The sequence below is a fragment of the Rhinatrema bivittatum genome, chromosome 14 (genome assembly GCF_901001135.1).
Source record: "Rhinatrema bivittatum chromosome 14, aRhiBiv1.1, whole genome shotgun sequence".
NCBI lineage: Eukaryota > Metazoa > Chordata > Amphibia > Gymnophiona > Rhinatrematidae > Rhinatrema > Rhinatrema bivittatum.
Window position 1 is genome coordinate 64,986,779 of NC_042628.1, and position 8,019 is coordinate 64,994,797.

The following is an 8,019-nucleotide window of genomic DNA, read 5'->3' on the forward strand; positions in this document are numbered from 1 at the left end:
CGAATGTCCTTGAGAGTGTTGAGATAGTTATTAAGTGATCCAGTATAAGTCATTCCTACAATGGAGGAATGTGTCGTCTGGATATGTGGAGGCTTGTTTTGAAAGGAACGTCTGGTTATGAGAAGGCTTGTTTGAAAAGCCAAGTTTTGAGGTTTTTTTAAAGGTTTGATGGCAGGGTTCTAGCCTGAGATCTGCGGGATAGAGCACGATTCCTTAGGGTGGTCTTGCATGAGTGTGTGTAGAGAGAACCTTTGTAAGCAGATCTAACAGGTCTGGAAGATTCGGGGAAGCAAAGACGTAAGATAAGATCGAGAGGAATAAGGTTGTGTGTAGCTTTGTGAATTATCATAAGGACTTTGTAGAGAATTCTGAATTTGATGGGTAGCCAATGTAAGTTACGAAGTATGGGGGTGATGTGCTCTCTTCTGTTAGTGTTGGTCAGGATCCTTGCGGCGGCATTCTGAACCATCTGCAGAGGTATGATAGTAGTTGCTGGGAGACCTAGGAGGAGTGAGTTACAGTAGTCGAGTTTTGAAAGAATGATAGATTGCAACAAGAGGTAACGGTGGTGGGGCCACTTGGCAATAGTGATCATAATATGATCAAATTTGATTTAATGACTGGAAGACGAACAGTGTGCAAATCCAAGGCTCTTGTGCTAAACTTTCAAAAGGGAAACTTTGATAAAATGAGAAAAATTGTTAGAAAAAAACTGAAAGGAGCAGCTATAAAAGTAAAAAATGTCTGAGGCGTGGTCATTGTTAAAAAATACCATTCTAGAAGCACAATCCAGATGTATTCCACACATTAAGAAAGGTGGAAAGAAGGCAAAACGATTACCGGCATGGTTAAAAGGGGAGGTGAAAGAAGCTATTTCAGCCAAAAGATCTTCATTCAAAATTAGAAGAAGGATCCAACAGAAGAAAATAGGATAAAGCATAAACATTGGTAAGTTAAATGTAAGACATTGATAAGACAGGCTAAGAGAGAATTTGAAAAGAAGTTGGCTGTAGAGGCAAAAACTCACAGTAAAAACTTTTTTAAATATATCCAAAGCAGAAAGCCTGTGAGGGAGTCAGTTTGAACCGTTAGATGATCGAGGGGTTAAAGGGGCACTTAGAGAAGATAAGGCCATCGCAGAAAGATTAAATGATTTCTTTGCTTCGGTGTTTACTGAAGAGGATGTTGGGGAGGTACCCATAATGGAGAAGGTTTTCATGGGTAATGATTCAGATGGACTGAATCAAATCACGGTGAACCTAGAAGATGTGGTAGGCCTGATAGACAAACTGAAGAGTAGTAAATCACCCGGACAAGATGGTATACACCCCAGAGTTCTGAAGGAACTAAAAAATGAAATTTCAGACCTATTAGTAAAAATTTGTAACTTATCATTAAAATCATCCATTGTACCTGAAGACTGGAGGATAGCAAATGTAACCCCAATATTTAAAAAGGGCTCCAGGGGCGATCCAGGAAACTACAGACCGGTTAGCCTGACTTCAGTGCCAGGAAAAATAGTGGAAAGTGTTCTAAACATCAAAATCACAGAGCATATAGAAAGACATGGTTTAATGGAACAAAGTCAGCATGGCTTTACCCAGGGCAAGTCTTGCCTCACAAATCTGCTTCACTTTTTTGAAGGAGTTAATAAACATGTGGATAAAGGTGAACCGGTAGATATAGTATACTTGGATTTTCAGAAGGCGTTTGACAAAGTTCTTCATGAGAGGCTTCTAGGAAAAGTAAAAAGTCATGGGATAGGTGGCGATGTCCTTTCGTGGACTGCAAACTGGCTAAAAGACAGGAAACAGAGAGTAGGATTAAATGGACAATTTTCTCAGTGGAAGGGAGTGGACAGTGGAGTGCCTCAGGGATCTGTATTGGGACCCTTACTTTTCAATATATTTATAAATGATCTGGAAAGAAATACGACGAGTGAGATAATCAAATTTGCAGATGATACAAAATTGTTCAGAGTAGTTAAATCACAAGCAGATTGTGATAAATTGCAGGAAGACCTTGTGAGACTGAAAAATTGGGCATCCAAATGGCAGATGAAATTTAATGTGGATAAGTGCAAGTTGATGCATATAGGGAAAAATAACCCATGCTATAATTACACAATGTTGGGTTCCATATTAGGTGCTACAACCCAAGAAAGAGATCTAGGTGTCATAGTGGATAACACATTGAAATCGTCGGTTCAGTGTGCTGCGGCAGTCAAAAAAGCAAGCAGAATGTTGGGAATTATTAGAAAGGGAATGGTGAATAAAACGGAAAATGTCATAATGCCTCTGTATCGCTCCATGGTGAGCCCGCACCTTGAATACTGTGTACAATTCTGGTCGCCGCATCTCAAAAAAGATATAATTGCGATGGAGAAGGTTCAGAGAAGGGCTACCAAAATGATAAGGGGAATGGAACAACTCCCCTATGAGGAAAGACTAAAGAGGGTAGGACTTTTCAGCTTGGAGAAGAGACGACTGAGGGGGGATATGATAGAGGTGTTTAAAATCATGAGAGGTCTAGAACGGGTAGATGTGAATCGGTTATTTACTCTTTCGGATAGTAGAAAGACTAGGGGGCACTCCATGAAGTTAGCATGGGGCACATTTAAAACTAATCAGAGAAAGTTCTTTTTTACTCAACGCACAATTAAACTCTGGAATTTGTTGCCAGAGGATGTGGTCAGTGCAGTTAGTATAGCTGTGTTTAAAAAAGGATTGGATAAGTTCTTGGAGGAGAAATCCATTACCTGCTATTAAGTTCACCTAGAGAATAGCCACTGCCATTAGCAATGGTTACATGGAATAGACTTAGTTTTTGGGTACTTGCCAGGTTCTTGTGGCCTGGATTGGCCACTGTTGGAAGCAGGATGCTGGGCTTGATGGACCCTTGGTCTGACCCAGTATGGCATTTTCTTATGTAACACCGTCCGGTAGTCGTGGAAGTGGAGGTGGGGTCTCAGCTTTTTCAGGACCTGTAATTTGAAGAAGCAGTCCTTAGTCGTTGCATTGACACATTTTTTTAGGTTAAACTGATTGTCCAGAATGACGCCCAGGTCTCTGACATACAGTGAGAAATTCAATTGAGAGGTGATTGGTGTGTTGGTTAGTTTATTATTGTCGTCTTGGGAGATGATGAGAATCTCAGTCTTATTGGTGTTAAGGACTAGGTTAAGACTGGAGAGGAGGTGGTTGATTGCTTGGAGGCAATTATTCCAGAAGCTGAGGGTTTTGTATAGGGATGAGTACCTGTACGTCATCTGGGTAGATGTAGTGGGTTAGCTTGAGGTTTGTTAGAAGCTGGCAGAGCGGAAGGAGGTAAATGTTGAAAATGGTTAGAGAGAGAGAAGAACCTTGTGGTGTAGCAGACAGGGTGCGATTCTTTGTTATTAATTTTGACCTTAGAGCATCTGTTACTGAGGAAAGACTTGATCCAACTGTGCGCCGTACCAGTAATACCAATGTCTGTGAGGCGGTTTAAAAGAATGGAGTGGTTCACAGTGTCGAAGGCCACGGATAGATCTAGAAGAGCCAGAAGGTACGGTTGTCTTTTTTCTAGGCTAAGGATAATGGAGTCTGAGAGAGAGATTAGAAGGGATTCCGTGTTGAGCAATTTGCGGAAACTGAACTGAGCTGGAGCAAGAATCTCATGAATGTCTAGGTATTCTGAGAGTTGCTTGTTAACGATTTTTTCTAAGAGTTTGGCGATGAATGGAAAGTTGGCTATTGGGCGGAAGTTGACTGGGTCAGAAGGTGAGAGATTCATTTTTTTTCAGCAGCGGCTTGAGAATCGCAATCTTGAGAGTGTCTGGTACTAAGCCTTGTGAGAGCGAGCAATTAATGATATCAGAAATCGGCTTGGCAATGATTTTTGGGATGGAGATGAGTAGATTTGAAGGTATAGGGTCAGAAGGGTGTGAGGATGGCTTGAGCTTCTTGAGCAGAGTTTCAATTTCCAATGAATACGTAGGCTCGAAGGATTCGAGTCTGGAGGTTTGCTGAGTTGGAGTATTATAAGTTTCGAGTCTGGAGTTTTGCTGAGTTGGAGTATTATAAGAGAGATGGGGATGGTTATTGTTGGAGATAAGTGGCGCTACCAAGTTGATTATTTTTTTTTCAAAGTAAGTAGCTAATTCTGTGGCTTTAGTTAGAGCTTGGTCATCTGGAATAGTTGGTGGGGAGGATTTAGTGAGAGATGAGACGTACGAGAACAAGGCTTTAGAATCAAAGATGAAGTGATGAATTTTTTGTGCAAAGAAATCTCTCTTTGTTCGGATGATCGTATTCCTGTAACGGTGCATAGACTCTTTGTAGGCCGCTTGCGTAGATGTGGAGGGGTTTTTCCGCCATCTGTGTTCCTTGTTTCTTAATTCTTGTTTGAGGGATTTCAATTCCGATGTGAACCAGGGTTTCCTGTTATCGGTATTTGGGTGTAATACTTTAGTAGTTGTAGGGCAGATTAGGTCTGCCACTTTATTAGTGATCTTGAACCAAGAGGTGGTGGCCGCATCTGCATCTGAAAGATCAAGATGATCTAATTCTTTGGAGAGGTGGGAGCTGAGGTTGTCTAGGGTGCACGGTTTCCTGAATTGTATTGTAGACTTATGAGATGGTTGGGGTGTAGTTTTGGTGATCTCAACGGTTGAGGTAATCAACCGGTGGTCTGACCAGAGGATGGGTGTGCAAATGGGTCTGGCAGCGTAGGAGAGGCCTTCGTTTAGGAATATTAGATCCAGAGTGTGTCCTGCTTTATGCGTTGGGCTGTCTATGATTTGTTTGAAACCCATATATTTAAGTGAGGAGGGACAGGTTTCGCAATTGAGTGAGGGAGGGGAGGCATCAACGTGTAGGTTGAAGTCTCCCAATATTATAGCAGGGTTGTCATAGTTAATATGTTTGGCGATGCGTTCTATAAGTCCCTGGAGGGGCGTAAATTAGGCATATTTGGAGCTGGTTGGATTTAAAGACTGCGAATTCAAGCTTTGCAACTGATTCTGAGTGTAGAAGTGAAAATCTTAGCTCTTTTTTTGCCATTAGGAGGAGTTTGCCACCTCTTTTTTTGGGTCTAGGGATAGGGAAAATGTCGTACATCTGAGTGGGAAGTTGGTTGATTAGCACTGCGTCAGAAGGTTTCATCCAAGTTTCCATAATAGCGCATATGTCAGGTTTAGCATCCAGTAGATAGTCATTGATAATGTGGGTTTTTTCCGTGAGCGATTGGGCATTAAAGAGGGTTAGTGAAAACAAGGAAAGGCCCAGTAGTTGAGTGAGGGGGGATATCATGATGGGTATCAGCCTCTTGGGTTGGATGATAGGAAAGGTGGTGGGTTTAGAGTGGTTTCTGAAGTTGTTGCGGAGGATGAGGATTGGGAAGGTGCGCATCTTGGCTGGTGGATGTCGGTGGGTCTGTTGAATGACCGTCTGCAGTGTGAGTCCGCTGATAGTCCGTCTGCTGAATGAGTCTGTTGAATGTCCGTAAGCTGTGTGGGTCTGTTGAGTGTCTGTCAGCTGAGAGAGACTGCTGAGTCAGTCTGCTGAGTGTCTGTCAGGTTGATTGAGACCTTTGAATGACCGTCTTAGTGAAAACTGCCGCGTATCCATCTGTTGTGCGAGTCTGCAAGTTTGCTGAGTGGGTCAGATGGTTGTCGATCTGCTGAATGATAAGGATGGAAGAATGGAGGAATGAAGAGTGTTTGTTTGATGAAGGGGTGGATGAATGCCTGAAGAGTTTGGATGGAAGTTGGTTGAGGCTGATGAGGTGATAATGAGTGTGCTGGAGTGGGACGTTTCAATCTGTAGAATTGGGAGGAGGCTGTCCGCGCGGTGAGAGGCCCGGTCCTGGGTCCTGGGTCTCGCAAAGGGGCGCGCTAAGGGACAGGCCCCTTAGGTCGTGCTCCTTCGGGCACGCAACGCCGCCATAAGGAGCGTTGATTTAAAGGGCTTCTCGGTGTCCTCTGATAGGCCTGGAGCCTCTCAGGTGGGTGCGGCTAACTCACTGCGTGGCGTTGGCTCGGAGGCTTCCCGCTTGCTCCTCTTGTTTTTGTTTTGTTTTTTTGGCTAAGGTCTGTTCCCGTAGCGCCTCCTCTGCACGGCTCACCTTATATGGTGAGCCGTATATGGTGAGCGGGCCCCCACCTTGATTTTGAAAGAATATATTTCTGTATTTGGAATTTAAATATCTGTAAAGTTTTTTTTTATTATATTCTAAAAATGCATAAATAAAATTTTTTTTAAAAAAATCATTATTGTAATGTTAGGCTTTACTCACCCTGATACCATGAAGTAGAATGCCACCATCACTTGTGGCCTACTGACACTCCCCACTAGGGTGCATGTGATGCATGCTGGCCTTTGAGGGCCCAGCAGCAGGAAATCTCAGTGCTGGTGTCTCCTGATGACATCTCATGGCTGGGTATTTAAACCCCAGTTGCATTACAGTCAATGCCTTAGCAATGGGTCTCTCGCCTTGCCGTGCAGTGCATGTTGCTCTGTGTTCCTGCATGCCTTGTTCCAGTGGGTATTGATCCACCTGTATAGACTGTAAATTGCTCAAAAAATAGACATATCCTGTATATAGGACTTAGCCTGTGAGACTTCCGATTTCAAAACACGATCCAGAACTATAGCCAAAGGTTCCAACAAAGATCCAATTGGTGAAATTATTGGTCTAACGGAAGGATTACACATTAACTTATGAACCTTAGGTACCTGTTATGCTCTCTGCCTGCAGCAGCCGCGCAGTGTGGCCCTCTCACCTTTCTAAGCAACTTCAAGGCTCCAGCTCCCCATCGCTTGTGGCAGTGGGCTGCCGACTCCAACCTCGGGCTCCCGCCAACGCCTCCGACCCTGCTCCACTTCCTGGCACTTCCAGCCAGGATTCCTCCATTTGTCACGTCTCTCCGCAGGGCTCGCGGAGAGACACCGCCAGCAGCGCCGTGCTCCTCCCTAGGCACGCAAGCATCAGTAAACCTTTTAAAGGGCCCGCAACGGGAACCTGGACACGGACCCGGATGCTGATGTCAGATCCTTCAGCGTATAAATGCTCAGGCCTCGCATCATCACGCTGCCTTTGCAACAGGTCTCCTGATTCCCTGTTAGGTTCTGAGTTCTCGTTGCCTCCGTGTTTCCTTGTTCCGTGTTCCTGATTGTCTCCAAGTTCCTGATTCCTCGTTCGTCTCGTCTGTACTTTGATTGACCTCCTGGTGCTGACCTCTGCTACGTCTGACCTTGCCTGCCTTCTCCAAGCCCAACCTCTGCTATGTCCGACCTTGCTGGTCTTCTCCGTGCCTTGACCATTGTCATGCCAGATCACGCCTGCCTTCTCTGTGCCTTGACCATTGCTACACCTGACCACGCCTGTCTTCTCCGTGCCTTGACCATTGCTACGGATGACCATGCTATAGACTCCTTTGTATCCAGAGTTCTACATTGCTTGCAACACCCTCCAGTTGCTGCCAGCTCTCTTACAAGTTCGACAGTGATGTCTCTGTCCCTATCCTCTGGGTGTGGTCTCCTAAGGCTCCGGCCTTTCTTTGCCCAAGCATCTTCAGTCAATCCTCATTCCTTGGTGCTTGGGTTCCTGTACTGGGACCAGTCCAAGATAGTTCTACGCCACCTGCTGGCTGCTGTCTCTGGGCTGAACTATCTGCCTTTGACATCCAATCTCGAGGCCTGCCTAAGTCCTGCCGGCCCCGGCACCCAAAGACTCAACCCGAGGGGAATGTGGTCTGGTATAGGTGAAGCTCCTGTGGCCTCTAGCTTCAGCCCACTCCATCTGCTGATGGTGGGGACCTGTAGGTCCTTGTCTGCAGGTTGCGTCAACCCTACTTCAGCCCAAGGATCCACCTCCAGTGCAACAGATTGCAAAGGCCATGGATTCAGTGGAGCCGCGTAACCTCAAGGCCATTCCAGGCCTGGCTTCCAAGGTCCAAAAACAGCCGCAATTCCTTGAGGCACTGGCCTCCTCCTTGTTGCGTCCGTCGGTCCTAGACGGCTTCGCCCCATTTGCCTC